Source organism: Pseudorca crassidens, chromosome 3 (genome assembly GCF_039906515.1).
Source record: "Pseudorca crassidens isolate mPseCra1 chromosome 3, mPseCra1.hap1, whole genome shotgun sequence".
NCBI lineage: Eukaryota > Metazoa > Chordata > Mammalia > Artiodactyla > Delphinidae > Pseudorca > Pseudorca crassidens.
This window is the reverse complement of record NC_090298.1, coordinates 144,079,599-144,095,218: the sequence shown is the minus strand read 5'-3', so window position 1 is coordinate 144,095,218 and position 15,620 is coordinate 144,079,599. Positions and strand designations below refer to the sequence as shown.

At 43.3% G+C, this 15,620-nt stretch overlaps 1 long non-coding RNA gene across 2 annotated transcripts in view; it reads left to right on the top strand.

Annotated features, from left to right (window-relative positions):
• Positions 1-15,620, top strand: part of LOC137222095 (uncharacterized) — a 192,913-nt gene that overhangs the window by 94,325 nt on the left and 82,968 nt on the right. The window lies entirely within an intron of this gene.

The window sequence follows — 15,620 nt, the reverse complement described above, 5'->3', positions numbered from 1 at the left end:
ATAGCAGGGATTGGTGACATGGGCCTGGCCCCACCCAGGGAGCAAGCAGGACCTTGACTACAGTCATAGCTGTCTGTGAGCTGGAATGTTTCCAGGAGAGGCTGCTGGGTAGGGAGACGGCACTGGCTCCTGGAGAAAACTCCAAACCCTTCATTATAGATATGGGCCGTGTAGGTCTGGGCCTGACCATGCCCCGGGGCCTCATGGGAGCCACGGTCGAAACAGGCCGTCAGTCACCCCTTACACCACTCTATTCTCCCCGGCTCTGCAGGCTTTGCACTTGCTACTCTATGGGCTGGCTCTCACTTTTCTGACTACATTGTAAAAGTCATCTCCTCGGGGCCGTTCCCTGGCCACCCTCATCGCCCCTTCAGTCACTCTAATTCCTCATCCAATTTTATTGTCTTCACAGCACTCATCCCCACCAGAACCATTTCATCTGCTTCTGTGTTGATTGTCTGCCTCTCCTTTTAGACCCTCAAATCTGTGAGGTCATGATTGGGTTTCTCCTGTTCAGGATTGTACCAGGTCTTAGCACAAGGCCTGGTACAGCATGGGGCATAGGAGTTGGGTGAATAAATGAGTGAGGTAATGAATGAATGAGTGAGTGAGTGAATGAATGAGTGGGCCACATTCTCTGGGCCTGAGTGGGAACAGGCCTCCACGCTTGGTCCATCTCACTAGCTAGACTCTGTATTGAGACTTTGGAGCCCCTCCATGGGCTCTGGAGGGTCTGATTCTTGGCCAAAGCCCCAGCTTCCAGGACAAGACTAGGTACAGAGCAGATGCCCAATAAAATATGCATGCCCGCATCCAATGAATGGACGGATGGGATCCGATTCCCGTGGCAAGTGCTGCTATGAAGAGCCTAAAAGCATAGCTCAGGAATCAGGAGCCGACTACTTGGATTCGAATGTTGGCCGTAGCACTTTCTTGCTCTGTGAGACGCAGAGCATGTTTCTTACCCTCTCTGAGCCCCAGTTTCCTTCAGTACAAAACAGACAAAAATGGTAGCGACCCTGGGGGGATATGGTGAAGACAGAGATAATGCTTGTATAACCGCTGATGCGGGGAGGCCCTGATGACACTCACATCAGCAGCCTGTAGCTCCGGCACCTGCTGAGGGCCTGACCCACCCACAGCAGGCTCAGGAGGTGCTTGTTAAATGAGGGAAGGACCTTACATGAAATCTGACTCCCAGGTTTTTCAAGGAGTGTGGCCTTCCTCAGAGGACAGGGCCGTGGGGAACGCATCCTTAGCTGGGCCTCCACATTCCTCAGATCATGTATCTCTTCTTTGAGATTTTGAAGGGAGTTGAGACCCCCTCTGACATCCCTCTCTTTCTGATCCTGCACCATCACTGTAACTGGGCTATAGTGATGTCGTGGATGAAATTAGCAGGGTAACACATGTTGCAGAGAAGAGCAGGGAACACCTTCATTTGTTTGCCTGGGTCAGGGGGCCAAATTGGCGATCGTGGTCTAGCTGCTTAATCTGTGAGTGCTGGGAAGATGAGGCTAAGGAAAGAAATCCCAGTCATCTCAGATAAGCATGGACTTGCCAGCTGGGAGAACCTAAAGGCTCACGCAGACGTCTCACTTTAGAAAATGGGGAAACTGAGGCCCAGAGTGAGAAACAGGCTGGCTAGCTCATGGCAGAGCTGGGACTCACTCCTGGGCCTCTTGGCTTCCAGACCTGCTGTTCTTGTTGAGTCTCGGGCCCAGGAATGAAGGCTTTAAATGTCTTGAGAAAAATTTAAGTTGTACTTGGAAACTAATTTGTCTTTTTTTAATTTTTAAAAATTTATTTTTAATTTTTTTTACTTTGTATCTGTTAATCCCATAGTCCATATTTGTCCCTCTTCCTCTCCCCTTTGGTAACCACAGGTTTGTTTTCTTTGTGAGTTTGTTTCTGTTTTGTATATACATTCACTTGTATTATTTTTTAGATTCCACATATAAGTGATATCATATATTTTTTGTCTTTCTCTGACTTATTTCACTAAGCTTAATATTCTCGAGGTCCATCCATGTTGCTGCAAATGGGATTATTTCATTCTTTTCTATGGCTGAGTAGTATTCCATTGTATATATATAGTGCATCTTCTTTATCCATTCATCTGTCAATGGACATTTAGGTCGCTTCCATGTCTTGGCTATTGGGAATAGTGCTGCTACAAACGTTGGGGTCCATGTTTCTTTTCGAATTAGTGTTTTCATTTTTTTGGGATATGTACCTAAGAGTGGGATTGCTGGGTCATATGGTAGTTCTATTTTTAGTTTTTAAGGAACCTCCATACTGTTCTCCATAGTGGCTGCACCAATTTACATTCCCACCAACAGTGTTTGAGGGCTCCCTTTTCTCCACATCCTTCCAGTATTTGTTATTTGCAGACTTTTTGATGATAGCCTTTCTGACAGGTATGAGGTGATACCTCAATCTGGTTTTGAGGTGTGTTTCTCTAATAATTTGTTTTAATTTGTTTTAAAAATACCACAACTATCTCTCATACAGTTAGGAATCTTAAAAATAAAAATGAACAACAACAACAACAACAAACCTTAGACTGGCTTAAACAAGGAAACAGTAAATTTAGGGATTGTCCAAACCTAGAACCTACCCTTCATTCAACTCTACCCTACTGGTGCAATGGCCTTGACCTCCATCTAGATCCCTTCACCACACAAGGTGACAATGGGTGAGACAGTTGCAGCCTTCACATCCACATACCGTCTCTTCCTGTGGCTATTCTAGAAGACCCCAATCCACCTCCCTTGCATCTCATTGGCCCAAGTTGGGTCACATGCCCATTTCTTTTTAAAAAAATTTTATCGAAGTATAGTTGATTTACAATGTTGTGTTAATTTCTGCTGTACAGCAAAGTGACTCAGTTATACATATATACGTTCTTTTTCGTATTATTTTCCATCATGGTTTACTACAGGGTATTGAATATAATTCCCTGTGCTATATATAATAGTTTGCATCTGCTAATCCCAAACTCCCAATCCTTCTCTCCCTCGTACCCCACCTCTTGGCAACCACAAGTCTGTTTTCTATATCTGTGAGTCTGTTTTTGTTTCGTAGAAATGTTGATTTGTATCATATTTTAGATTCCACATGTAAGTGATATCATATGGTATTTGTCTTTCTCTTTCTGACTTATTTTGCTTATTATGATAATCGCTAGGTCCATCCATGTTGCTGCAAATGGCATTATTTCATTCTTTTTAATACATGCCCATTTCCAAATCAGTTCCTGTAGCTCTTTTTGGCTGAAGACTGGATTAACTTATTCCTCTTTTCAACATATATTTAAGAGCCTACTACATGCAGCATAGTGATGAACAAAAGTTCCAAAAATGGACTTATATTCTAGAAGGAGGATATAGACAAAAACAAGGAAGAAAGTAAAATACACAGTATTTTGAGATGTGATAAGTAGAGAAAAATATGGAGAAAAATAAAGTAGAGCAGGGAGATGGAGAGCACAAGTCAGGGACGTTGCAATGTTAAGTAGGGGGGCGTCTAAGCAGAGACCAAAGAAGGTAAGGGAGTGAGCCATGAGGGCATCTGGGGGAAGAGTATTCCAGGCAGTGCAGGCAGCCTGTGCAAAGGCCCTGAGGCAGGAAATGCTTGATATTTTTGAGGAACAAGGAAACCAAGTGACTAAAGTGAGGAGGAGGGTAGAGGAGTGAGGTTAGGGAGGTAAGGGGAACAGCGGGTGGTACAGCCCTTGAGGCCTGTGGTGAGAACTTTGGCTTCTACTTTGAGTAAAATAGGAATTCCATAGAGGGTTTGAGCAGAGAAATGACATGATCTAATTTCAAAACAGAAATTTTCAATCTTGGCTGCACATTAGAATCACCTGCAGACCTTTAAAAATACAGATGCTGGACTTCCCTGGTGGCACAGTGGTTAAGAATCCGCCTGCCAATGCAAGGGACTCAGGTCTGAGCCCTGGTCTGGGAAGATCCCACATGCCGTGGAGCAACTAAGCCTGTGCGCCGCAGCTACTGAGCCTGCGCTCTAGAGCCTGGAAGCCACAACTACTGAGCCCGTGTGCCACAACTACTGAAGCCCACACGCCTAGAGCCCATGCTCCACAACAAGAGAAGCCACCGCAGTGAGAAGCCTGTGCACTGCAGCGAAGAGTAGCCCCTGCTCGCTACAACTAGAGAAAGCCCATGCACAGCAACGAAGACCCAACACAGCCATAAATAAATAAATGCATACATACATACATGCATACATACATACAGATGCCCGGGTCCCATCCCCAGAGGTTCTGATACAGTTGTGTGGAGATGGGGCCTGGGAATCAGGATCTTTAAAAGCTCCCCTGAAATCCACATGATTCCAATGTACACCTGGGGTTGAGAGCCCTGGGTCTATATGCCAAATCCTTATCTCTGACTTAAAACTCTCCCTGGATGTCCACGTTTGAGTTAACTTCTAACTCCAGGTCTCCATTTGGATGCCTAATAATCATAATAATCATCTCCCGACTTAACCTGGCCTCAGTCGAATTCCTGACCCCTCCCCAAACCTGCTGTGCCCGTAGTGTCCTCTGTCTCAGTGAGTGGGTTTTCTATCCTTACAGTCCTCATGCCAGAAGCTTGGCATTGTCCTTGATTCGTCTCTTAGTCTCACATCGCATCTCCAATTCTTTAAAAGGTCCTGTTCACTCTACCTTCAAAATATATCCAGAATAGGGACTTCCCTGGTGGCGCAGTGGTTAAGACTCTGCACTTCCAATGCAGGGGGCCCAGGTTCATTTCCTGGTCAGGGAACTAGATCCCACATGCATGCCGCAACTAAGAGTTCACATGCCACAACTAAGGAGCCCGTGAGCTGCAACTAAGATCTGGTGCAACCAAATAAATTAAATAAATAAATAAATATTAAAAAAATATATATATATATATATCCAGAATCCACCACTTCATATTACATCCACTGCCACCCTCATCAAAGTGCCCATAATCTCCAGGTCTTGCCAGGCATTTAGCTGGTTCCCCTGCTTCATCTCCTGCCTGCAGCAGTGGTTCCCAACCCAACTTCAATGGATTCATGTGGGGAGCTTTAAAAACTATGATGCTGAATCCTCAGAGTTTGGTGGGCCATAGCCAGGCATTGAGAATTTTAAAACCTCCCTAGTGATTCCATTGTGCAGACAGAGTTGAGAACCACTGAAATGGAATTTAAATCCATGAATTTGGCTGTGATCACCTGGGCAAGGGGTGTACTTCGAGAATCAAAGAGATGCATAGACTGAGTCCTGGGTTCTCCTACATGCAGAGACTGGGAAATGAGGAGGAACCAGGAAAAGACCAAAAAAGAGACTGATCAAATCACTGTGCCAGAGTTAGAAGGACATTGACCCAATCAGACACACCACTTGAGTTGCAGGTGGGAGGCCAGAGTCCCCCAGCACCCAGGGCAGCACAGACAAACAATTGAATGGATACCTGAATCAGCTACTCCTGGAGCAGGGAAGGAGCAAGATGTATGTTGGGTGGTCAAAAAATGTCTACTAGTCCAGTTTGTTTCTTCTGCATGTAGCTGCCCAGTTTTCTCAACGCCATTTATTAATGAGGCTGTCTTTCCCCCATTGTGTATTTTTTGCCTCCTTTGTTGTAGATTTATTGCCCATATAAGTGTGGGTTTATTTCTGGGCTCTCTATTCTGTTTCACTGATCTATGTGTCTTTTTTTTGTGCCAGTACCATACTGTTTTGATTACTGTGGCTTTAGAATATAGTTTGAAGTCAGGGAGTGTAATACCTCCAGCTTTGTTCTTCTTTCTCAAGATTTTTTTGGCTATTTGGGGTCTTTTGTGTTTCCATACAAACTTTAGAATTATTTGTCCTAGTTCTGTTCTGGTATTTTGATAGGAATTGCATTGAATCTGTAGATTGCCTTGGGGCCTATGGTCAGTTTAACAATATTAGCTCTTCCAATCCATGAACATGATATATCTTCCCATCTGTTTGTGTTATCTTCAATTTCTTTAATCAATGTTATACAGTTTTCTAAATATGGGTCTTTTACCTCCTTAGTTAGATTTATGCCTAAATGTTTTATTCTTTTTGATGTGATTGTAAATGGGATTGTTTTCTTAATTTCTCTTTCTGATAGTTCGTTGTTAGTGTATAGAAATGCAAAAGATTTCTGTACATTACTTGTGAACCCTGAGACTTTACCAAATTCGTTGATGAGTTCTAATAATTTTGGGGTGATGTCTTTAGGACTTTCTACATATAGTATCATGTCATCTGCTTTTTCACACCATATACAAAAATAAATTCAAAGTGCATTAAAGACTGAAATGTAAGACCTGAAACCATAAAACTTCTAGAAGAAAACATAGGCAGTATATAAGCTCTTTGACATTGATCTTAGCAATATTTTTTTGGATATGTCTCCTCAGGCAAGGGAAACAAAAGCAAAAATAAACAAAAGAGACTACATCAAACTAAAAAACTTTTGTACAGTGAAGGAAACTATTAACAAAATGAAAAGGCTGCTTACTGAAAGGGAGAAGATATTTGCAAATGATATGTCTGATAAGGGATTAATATCTAAAATATGCAAAGAATGCATACAACTTAACATCAGAAAAAATGAACAAGCCAATTAAAAAATGGGCAGAATGGCAGAATAGCCTCACATCTGTCAGAATGGCTATTATCAAAAAGACAATAAACAATAAGTGTTGGAGAGGACGTGGAGAAAAGGGAACACTTGTGCACTGTTGGTGGGAGTGTAAATTGGTGCAGCCACTGAAAACAGTATGGTGATTCCTCAAAAAATTAAAAATAGAACTACTATATCATCCAGCAATTCCACTTCTGCATAGTTATTTGAAGAAAAGGAAAACACTACTTAGAAAAGATATATGCACCCCTATGTTCATTGCAGCATTATTTTTAATAGCCAAGATATGGAAGCAACCTAAGTGTCCATCAACAGATGAATGGATAAAGTATATCTATATCTATACACACACACACACACACACACACTGGAATATTACTCAGCCATAAAACAGAATGAAATCTTGCCATTTGAGACAACATGGTTAGACCTGAGGGTATTATGCTAAGTGAAATAAGTCAGACACAGAAAGACAAATATGATCTGATTTTCACTTACATATGGAATCTAACAAACAAAACAATGAACAAACAAACAAAACAGGAAAAGAGTCATAGATACAGGAAAAAACAAATTGTCAGAAGAGAGGGGTGGGAGAAGGAGAGACATAGCTGAGGGAGATTAAGAAGCAGAAACTTTCCATTTGCAAAATAAATGAGTCACGGGTATAAAATGTACAGTGTGGGGAATATAGTCAATAATTATGTAATATCTTTGTATGGTGACAGATGGTAACTAGACTTATCATGGCGATCATTTTGAAATGTGTAGAAATATCAAATCGCTATGCTGTGTAACAGGAACTAACCTAGTGTTGTATCTCAATTATACTTCAAAACAAACAAACAGACTCATAGAAAAACAGATCAGATTCATGGGTACCAGAGGTGGGGAATGAGGGGAGGGGGAATTGGATGAAGGCAGTCAAAAGATACCAACTTCCAGTTATAAGATATATAAATACTAGGAATGTAATATACAACATGATATATAGAATTAACACTGCGGTATGTTATACATGAAAGTTGTAAATCCTAAGAGTTCTCATCACAAGGAAAAAAATTTTTTTTCTATTTGTTTAATTTTGTATCTATATGAGATGATGGGTGTTCACTCAACTTATTGTGGTAATCATTTCATGATGTATGTAATTCAAATCATTATGCTGTGTACCTTTAACTTATTCAGTGCTATATGTCGATTATATCTCAATAAAAGTGGAAGGAAAAAAAAGAAATGTCAACTAAACCAATAATGATGATGACGGTCATGAAAATAAAAATAACGTTAATTGTATTAGTTAGCTCGGGCTGCCGTAACAAATACCACAGACTGGGTAGTGTAAACAATACAAATATATTTCTCACAGTTCTGGAGGCTGGAAATTTCAAGATCAAGGTGCAGCAGGGTTCAGCTTCTGGCAAGAGCTCTCTTCCTGGCTTGTAGGTGGCTGCCTTCTCACTGTGTTCTCACATAACTGTTCCTTGTTGCATGCACATGGAGAGCTAGAAAGATCTCTCTCTCTTCCTCTTTTAAAAAGGCCACCAGTCCTATTGAATAAGAATCCCACCCTATGACCTCATTTAAACTTAATTACCTCCTAAGAACTCTATCTCCCAATACAGTCAGTTGGGGGTAAGGGCTTCAACGTATGAATTTAGAGGGGACAAGATTTCAGTCCATAGCGTTAACACATCCATGAAATGGAGAGAACATTAATGCCAACTTCATAGAGTTCTTGAGAAGATTAACTAATAGCTGGCTCAATGCCTCGCACACAGCAGGAAGTCAAGGAATGTGGGCTATCGTTAGGTTGATTGTGCATTGTTAGTATTTGCAGACTTAACCTCAAGTAAAGTTAGTCCACCAAACCTACATTCCTTCACTTTTCCATCTTTCCAAATGCTGTTCCCTCCTCCCTTATCCTCTCCAGGCTAACTCCTACTCTTCCTGAAGGTTGCAGATCAGACCCCTCAGCTAAATTTCAGGGCCCTTCCTCTAGGCTCCACAGCCTCATATAGAAAGATCCCCCTCCCATCTTAGCCCTCAGCCCACTGCATTATATTTGGACCTGGTCCCCCATTTAGACTGTAAGCCCCATGAGGGCAACAGCTGGGTGTTAGCCTCTATAATCTCAGTGCCCAGCCCAGGGCACTGTTGCAGAAAAAGAGCTCAATAAAAGTTAGGTGAACAAATAAGTTAATTAATGATTGATTAATTATAACCATCAACATAAAACAAGTCTCAAAAAAGGCCCATTCTTACAGAATAGATGTGGCCTTCATAACCACACCGGAAAGGATGTTGCCGCTTTCTTAGGAAAGGAACCTGATAGAGTGATTGAACCACAGTCACTGGACTCATGGTCTCTTGCGGGGGAACCCTAAATCCCTCTTGCTATAAATACCAGTTAAACTTACTTGGCTATAGGCCCCAAGATATTACAACCAAGTGTGATATTAAGTGTGAATGCCTATCTGCCCTCTTCTGGCCTTAATCCAGGCCAAGCCCCAGGCACACCCCAGGCACACCCCGGGGTTGTATCCAGCCACCTTTCTGTCCCACCTCCAGGCACATAGGGCAAACAGGAAGTCAGCTCAAAAGACAAAGTAACATTTAAGCCAACACCTGAAGAATGAATCAAAGTTATTTAGAATATTAGTCAAGGTAGGCCAATTACTGTAACAACCCCAAATCTCAGTGGCTTAAGCTAATACAAGTCTATTTCCTGTTCCTGTCACAGTCCAAAAAGTTGGTGGGACTTTGCTTCACACAGTCACTCAGGGTCTCGGGTTCCTTATGTCTGGGCTCTCCTCTAGGTCTTTGGAGTCTCCTCTCTTCGGAGAGTGGATGGGGAAGTGGGGCAGCACTGTTCATGGGACGTTTTAATAGGCTGAGCCTGGACATAGCAACGTACTCCACTCACATTCCATTGGTCTGAACTCAGTCTCTTGGCCATAGCCAACTGCAATGGCTGCTGGGAAATGTAATCCAGCTGTGTGCTCAGGAAGAGGAGGAACATGGATATTGTTGCTGGAAGGGGTGCTCTAGATAGGGAACCATTGTGTGCAGAGGTCTGGAGGAAAGCTAGCAAAGCATACTGGGAAACTAGCACACGCTTAGCCTGGCTGTCACTATATGTAGAAGGAAGGAATGGTGACAGGAAGTGACCTGGGTATCATGCTCACCCTGGCCCTTAAAGGGGGGCCATGGATAGGAGCTTATGCTCAAGAACATCAGTTTGGGTCAAAGAGCTGAAGTTTTTTCCAACTCAGACTATCAAGTAATTCTGTGAGCATGTGATTGCATAGGATTTTAAAAATAATTCTTTAATTTTTTATTTATTGATAGGTAATACACTCATATGGTTCAGAATTTTTAAAGGGCACATAGGTAAATCATGAAATTTCCTTTCCACTCTATCTCTCAGGCACCCACTTCTCCCTGGAGGTGGCCAGTGCTATCAGTTCCCTATATATTCCTCCAGAGATGTTTTGTGACATGTAAGTACCATGTGTATTTATATTTTCCCTTTGCCCATTTTTGCACTAATTGTAGCATGCAATATCAAGTACCTTATTTTTGTCTGAGAGATTTTTTTCATGACAGTGTGTAAAGAGCATCTTCACCTTTTTTAGGCCAGCAGAGGATTCCACTGTATGGAATCTTAAACCACCAAGGTAGTCCCTTATTGATGGACATTTACGTTGTCCCCAATTTACAAATTATCTTGCAAAAATTAAGTTTGTACACGTCACTTCACAAATGGGTGAATCTATTGGTAGGAAAAACTCAGATGAATGGAACTTCTAGGTCAAAAGGTCACACTATTCAAACATGACAAGACATGAACCACCAGACCACTCCCTCTGCCCTGTCTGAGCTCTTCTCTATTCCTCTCCAGTGATACAGACCTGGATGACACCCCTGAGAGGGACTGTGCCCTGCCATGTGGCCCCTGGTGTGGTTCAGTGGGCAGGAATCACCCCTCCCTTGGAAGATGGCATATACTCTCTTCAGAGTTTTGGTCAGAGACCTCTCAGGGAGGAACATCCCTTGATCCCATGGCCCAAGCTCATGGCTTCCCTTGGCACACCATGGCTTCCCTTCGCACACTAACCCAGCCCCACACCCACCTTCAGCTCCAGCCGAGGAAGTTGTGGTAGCCAGAACAACGCCCCCTGCAAAGATGCCCATGTCCTAATTCCCAAAACTTGTGAATATGTTGCCTTACACGGCGAAAGGGACTTCACAGGTATGATGAAATTAAGGATCTTGAGATGGGGAGGCGATCCTGCATTATCGGGGGTGGGCGCAATTAATTACAAGGGTCCTTAAAATATGGGAGAAGGAGGCAGAAAGTGAAAGTCAGAGAGAGAGACTGGAAGATGCTATACTGTTGGCTTTGGAGATGTAGGAAGAGGCCATAAGCCAAGGGATGTAGGTGACCTTTACAAACTGGAAAAGACAAGGGAATGTACACTCCCCTAAAGCTTGCAGAAGTGACACCCCAACTGTCAGGTAATACATTTACATTGTTTTAGCCACTATGTTTGTGGCCGTTTGTTACAGCAGCCACCAGAAACCAACAGCAGCCCAGTACTTTTTCCCTCCTGACTCTCCAGCCTCCTCCGTTCTGTCAGAAGACCTGACCTCCAGTCCCAGTTCTGTTTACCCAGGGGCTGCTCTTGGGCATCCACAGTATCTCTTTGGGACTTGGTTCTCTCATCTGCAAAACTCAGCTCATGATCAAACTGACCCCACAGGCCTGCTGTGAGGGTTAAATGAAGTCTCTTAGCAACAGTGGCTGGCACAAAATTGGTACTTGATGATATTTTTAGTTGTTGAGCATAATTCTGTAACTTTCATTTCTGCTTCTAGAACCACCTCCTGCTCTGGCCCTGACTAGGGCCCTACCCCTCCCTGAGGGGTCAGCCCCTTCCTGCAGTGCTTGGACCAGCAGGGACCCTCAGGGTATAAACTCTCTCCTTCCCACAAGTCCCTGGGGACAACACAGCCCTGAGCACTGCCCTCATAGCCAGGAGGAAACTCAAACTAGGTTCAAATCCTTTCTCTGCCACTTCCCAGCTATGTGATGTTGAGGGAGTTACTCCAGCACCCTGTTTACTCCTTTGTAGAATGTCCAGAGTGAGGTCTCGCCCGGGGTTAAGTGTGCTCTTGGCTGGGCTTGTAGAAGATGCTCAATAAACACCATTAACCACTGGTCTCCCAAACTAAGGAGGCCTGCCTTCTCAGCCAGGACCCAATCCAGGTTTGGTGGACCCTGGAGCCTATACAATTTGTGGTCTCTCTTTAAGAAAGAGCACCCATTCTGGAGCTAATAAGCAAGTATAACATGTTGCAGGACACAAGGTTAATGTATAAAAGTCAATTACTTTCCTCTATATTAACAATGAACAAATAAAATTTCAAGTTAAAAACACAGTATCATTTACATGAGCACCCCCAAAAATTAAACACTTAGGTATAAATCTAACAAAGTATATTCAAGATCTATATGATGAAAACTACAAAACTCTGATGAACAAAATAAAGAAAAAAAACTAAAAACATGTTTGTGGATAGGAACACTCAAAATTGTCAAAATGTTAGTTCTTCCCAACTTGATCTATAGATTGAACGCAATCCCTATCAAAATCCCAGCAAGTTATTTTGTGGATATCAGCAAACTGATTCTGAAGTTAATATGGAGAGACAAAAGACCCAGAATAACCAACACAATATTGAAGGGGAAAAAAAAAAAAAAAAAAAAGAGGATTGACATTACCCAACTTCAAGACTTACCAGAAAGCTGCAAAGTAATCAAGACAGTGTGGTAATGGCAAAAGAATAGACAGATGGATCAATGGAACAGAACAGAGAGCCCAGAAATAGACCCACATAAATAGAGTCTACTGATCTTTGAAAAAGGTCAAAAGGCAAACAATAGAGCAAAATAGTCTTCTCAACAAATGGTGCTGGAAACTGGACTTCCGCATACCAAAAAAGGAATCTAGACACAGACCTTACACCCTTCACAAAAATTACCTCAAAATGGGTCATAGACCTAAATGTAAAACACAAAGCTATAAACCTCCTAGAAGATAATAGAGGAGAAAACCTCGATGAACTTGGAGATGGCGATGCTTCTTCAGATACAACACCAAAGACATGACCATCAAAGACATAATTGATAACCTGGACTTCACCGCTAAAATGAAAAACTTTGCTCTGCAAAAGACTGTATCAAGAGAGTTAGAGGACAAGCCACAGACTGGGAGAAAATATTTGCAAAACACACATCTGATAAAGGACTGTTATCCCCAATATACAAAGAACTCTTAAAATTCAATAGTAAGAAAACACACAACCTGATTAAAAAATGGGCCAAACCCACACCTCAGCAAAGAAGATACTCAGAGCATATGAAGATACAGATGAGCATATGAAAAGATGCTCTACATCCTAAGTCACCAGGAAAAGGCAAATTAAAACAACAGTGAGATACCCCTACACACCAGTTAGAATGGCGAAAATTCAAACACAGACAACACCAAATGCTGGAGAGAGGATGTGAAGCAGCAGGAACTCTCATATGTTGCTGGTGGGAATGCAAAATGGTACAGCCACTTTGTAAGTCAGTTTGGTAATTTCCTACAAAACTCTTCCCATACAATCCAGCAGTTACAGCCCTTGGTATTTACCCGAAGGAGTTGAAAACTTACGTCCACACAAAAATCTGCACACAGATGTTTATAGCAGCTTTATTTATAATTACCAAAACTTGGGAGCAACCAAGATGCCCTTCAATAGGTGAATGGATAAATAAACTGTGTTACATCCAGACAATGGAATATTGTTCATCCCTAAAAAGAAAGGAGCTATCAAGCCATGAAAAGACACGGAGAAGCCTTAAATGCATATTACTGAGTGAAAGAAGCCAATCTGAAAAAGCTACATGCTGTATGATTCCCAGTGTATGACATTCTGGAAAAGGCAAAACTACGGGGACAATAAAAAGTGGTTGGGACTTCCCTGGTGGTTCAGTGGTTAAGAATCCGCCTGCCAATGCTGGGGACAAGGGTTTGAGCCCCGGTCCGGGAAGATCCCACATGTCACGGAGCAAGTAAGTCCATGCGCCACAACTACTGAGCCTGCTCTCTAGAGCCCGCGAGGCACAGCTACTGAAACCTGCGTGCTTAGAGGCCATGCTCTGCAACAAGAGAAGCCACCACAATAAGAAGCCTGCACAACGAAGAGTAGCCCCCGCTGTCTGCATCTAGAGAAAGCCCGCACGCAGCAACGAAGACCCAACACAGCGCCCCCACCCAAAAAAAAAAAAGTGGTTGCCGGAGGTTGGGGGAAGGGAGTGATGAATAAGTGCAGCACGGAGAATTTTTAGGGTAGTGAAAATACTGTGTAGGATGTTATAATGACAGATGCATGTCATCATACATCTGTCCAGACCCATCTCATGTACAACACCAAGAGTGAACCGTAATGTAAACTACGGACTTTGGGGGATTATGATGTGTCATGTAGGTTTATCTTGATGACAAATGTACCACTCCGGTGAGTGATGCTAATAATGGGGGAGATACTCATGTGTGGAGGCAGGGGGTATATGGGAAATCTCTCCACCTCCTTCTCAATGTTGTTATAAACCTAAAACTGCCCTAGAAAAATAAAGTATTTTAAAAGAAAGAAAGAACAAACTTTTACCGATGTGAAGTAGGGTCTTGGAAGACACCTGTGCCAGAGAGGGTCTCCATTAGCTTTTGCGTTCTGCTCTCAACCCTTTCTCCTCCATGGTCCCTGTGCTCAACAGCTTCCAGAAAAATCCCTCCAAACAGGCTAAGTGTCAGGGGCAGTGACCACTTCGGCCTCGCTGCAGCCTCCAAGCTCCCTTGGTAAGTGAGCAAGGCCTCCAATGAAACAGATGCAAACTCTCTCCCGATCGAGGCTTGCTCCTCGGGACAGAGGGAAGAGCGAATCTCCTCTTTGCTCTGACGGTAAGATTGCCGAATTTGGCAAATCGAAATATTGGACACCCAATTCCATTTGAATTTCAGATAAACAACAAATAATTTTTTAGTATAAGTATGGACATTTTGCAGGGGACATTTAGCAGGGTGTCCTGTACGGTACCTGGCAGCCCTGTCTCACAGGGACCCAGCAAAGTCAGGTTCACTGCCATGGGAAGCAAAATTGATCTTAGCAGTGAGGCTCCCGACTCTTCTTTCCCAGAGAAGGATGTGGCTATTCAAACTCTGGGTGTGTCTTTCAGAAGCATTCCTGGTCTGGAAAGTGGGGGGAGATACCTGATCTTCAGCAGAAGAGTAGCCAGTAGCAGAAGGGATTTGGGGCAACTGTTCCCCAAGCAGGTCGGTGACTGAATGTCCGACCTGGAATTGTGAAGATCTCACTTCTCTCTGAACCTTTTTCTCCACCTGTAACATGATGCTTCCTATGCTCTTGGGTGGTGTGAGCATGAAATAGGAAAATATATATGTAAGATGTATGCCTAGGAGTCAGTGGTAAGTATCCCTATGTTAGGTTTTTGTTGTTAGCTATTTAGGAAAAAAACGTTTTCCCAAACCGTTGGACCTGCTTTGCTGAAGCTGGCAAGTGCGGGCTCTCGGGTCCACGTGGTCACCAGCCGGGCCCTCCTCCGTGCGGAACCCTCTGCTCTGTGTTGAATGAGCCTATGTCCTTTGTTCCTTCAGTGGGTTCTGGCAGGCTGCCCACTGGACTGTTTTTCCAGGGGTCCATCCTGGAGCCTCCCCTCACTTTGCCTCTGACAGCTGCAGGCTCCATGGTCCCCGAGCACAAGCCCCTGCCGCCCATCTCCTGCTTCTGCTCTCCCTCTGCACAAGCCGAGGCCCTGCCCTCAAACACACCAGGAGCATCTCTGGGGTGCCTCCACCTGTCCCTGACGAGTGACCACGGCACACTGAGATG